This window comes from Calidris pugnax, unplaced genomic scaffold (genome assembly GCF_001431845.1).
Source record: "Calidris pugnax isolate Ruff unplaced genomic scaffold, ASM143184v1 scaffold5, whole genome shotgun sequence".
Taxonomy (NCBI): domain Eukaryota; kingdom Metazoa; phylum Chordata; class Aves; order Charadriiformes; family Scolopacidae; genus Calidris; species Calidris pugnax.
Genome location: NW_015090814.1, coordinates 3,080,751 through 3,083,334, shown reverse-complemented (window position 1 = coordinate 3,083,334; position 2,584 = coordinate 3,080,751).

Genomic DNA, 2,584 nt, shown 5'->3' with positions numbered 1-2,584 from the left:
AAAGGGAAAGGGAAAGGGAAAGGGAAAGGGAAAGGGAAAGGGAAAGGGAAAGGGAAGGGAAGGGAAGGGAAGGGAAGGGAAGGGAAGGGAAGGGAAAAGGAAAGGAAAGCCCCGATTGTAAACTGCCCCTGGAATAAAGCCTTTCCCAATGACATTTCTCTGTATGAGCGTCAGCTCAGCATCTGGTGCTTGAGACCCTCTCCAAGAGGAGAAAAGAATTCTTCCTGAGTAAGGAAATTGGGATCTGTCTTTTTGCATTCACTGTTTTGTGTGTTTTGTTATTGTTTATAGTTAATTGCTCTTTGCTAAAGACAATTCAAATAAATTTAGCTCCTGCACGCATCCTCCCCCGTCCCTGAACAACAAGACCTTGATCTTCCTTAGAAAAGGAACAGGTTTCCAAAACGGAGGTAGTAAATGAGCGTTACTGTAACTTTGAGGTGCCACTTGCTTCTATTAAAGCTGGTGAGAGAACTCCCATCCGAATAAGAAAATACAAAACAGCAAATAAAGCTCTGCAGTGTCCTGCGCTGCCGTTATGAGCCCGTTATCTATCTCCAACCGGGTGCGTTATTCCCTGCAGAGCGCTCCAGGCAGAAGTTCCTGCAGCCCGGCAGCTCCTGGCTGCCCCACCGACACCTTCCACGGGTGAAACTTCAATGTGGGGCTCTCTGCAGCTCACTTTTGGGTTTAGGTATTTGGTATTTATGATACCTAAAATGTACACGTTTATATTTAGGTATTTAAGACCGGACGGAAAAATCTAGAGAGAGGACAATTTTAAAGAGGGGGTGTTAGGACAGCAAAAAAGCCTTTTTTTAGGGTTGTTAATAAGAACGTTCATCAAAAGACTTTGTAATTCAAACTGCAATTTTGATCAAGACAACATTTTCGGAAGCTAAACTACTTTGATCAGCAAATTTGGAAGGAGAGATGAAATTAAAAACGTTTGTCTTGTTGTTTTTTTTCAATGTTAACACTTTCCTTACAGCACAGCGGAGAGGCACTGAGGGGTTCTGCTGTTTCACTGTTAAGAAGCAGCTCTACCTTTAGTCATTGAGAAATTAACAATAACAATTAACAATATTTTGCTATCCTGTAATATAACACATTTGACGTAAGTGCAGAATATGCTGTGGTCCTGCAATGCACAAACAACATGGCTTTTCAAGCAAGGAAAAAAAAAAAGGTATTTAATTGGACATTTTCAACATCTTTCTTTGGGTTTGGAACGTCCTCCCGCTATGAAACGTTGAATTCTCTCCATGAAGCAGAAGCTCTGAATTTCAGCCTATTTTGCCCCTCCCCTGGCTGTGTCTCACCTTTGACTTTTTGCTCCCAAGGTGGGACCTGACCGGACCCTCTGGGCCTTAACTGGGGTGGTGACAGCGAAGGAGGAGTCTTCTGGTGGGAGAAAGTGTTGACGGGGCAAAGAGCAACCATCTCTAACTTTAGATCTGTTTGTTGGGTTGGGGTTTTTGTTTTAATATATCCCAAGCACCTCTTGTTTGGGGACAGTGATAGCAGCCAGGGTGGTCTCTCCAACCCCCCCTCACAAATCCCACTGTGCAACCTCTCCGTTTGCCAAAAGATGGTAACGGGGTTCCACCACGTCCAGCTCCTTCTGCTGGCTTTCCTCCACTGAGGCTGAGCAGGGTGTACGTACAATGGGAAAGTAAGATAAAAAACCGCATAATTTTGTGTCATTAATGACATTAGAGTAGAGAGGAAGAGCACAGTGCTCATGATCCCCTAATTTAGGATGGCTGGGAAGTCTCAGGCAGCTGGGACACCTATTGGGAAGTCCCCTGTCCATCACTGATGCACACACACTGCTGAGGGTCCCGAACTCTCCTTAAAAGTCCTTTTGGAACCACTATTTTCTGGGCAGGCAGACCCAGGACGGGCACCTCCTCGGGCTCTGGGAGAGCTGGTCCCCAGACTTGGGCACAGGATCCAGTTGGCAACTGAAAGAGGAGCCCCGGGGCAACCGCGGGGGGGAAGGCAAGTCGCCCCCTCCCCGGGGAGTCCGGGATCGGTTCTCCCAAATCAGGCCACGGTGCCAGCGCGGGTGTTTTCGGTGCAAGTTTTAAGGACGGGATCAAGAAGGGCTTGTTGCGAATTTCGGAGCGGTTTTAGGGGCAGCGGGCAGGTCCCCCATCCCGGGTCCCCTCCCGCCACTAAATCCTGCCTTCCCGGGACTGCCAATTATCGCTGAAGATTAAGTCCTTAATTTTCTTGGCCGCAAAGCCGGTAACGAATGGCTCCGACTTTTGTTTTTCTACCGCGCCCGAGGCTTGATTTATTGTGTCTCCGTTATCGCCCGATCAGGCTCCGTCCCAAATGTTTTCCCGGGCTCGTTCCATACCCCCGCTATTTGTTTTGACTGTCCCTTCTCATTAACGTCACTAATTGTTAATGGCTCCCCCGTTCACTGTTCAATCACCCCTCGTCCCCCACTCCCACCCGGGCCCCGAGATTCCACCCCGCCTTTGGACCCACGCCTCGGGGGTCCGTGCCCCACCGGGGGCACCCACCGCCCTCTCCCCCCGCGGCTGCGGGACGGAGGGGAGAACACGGGCGG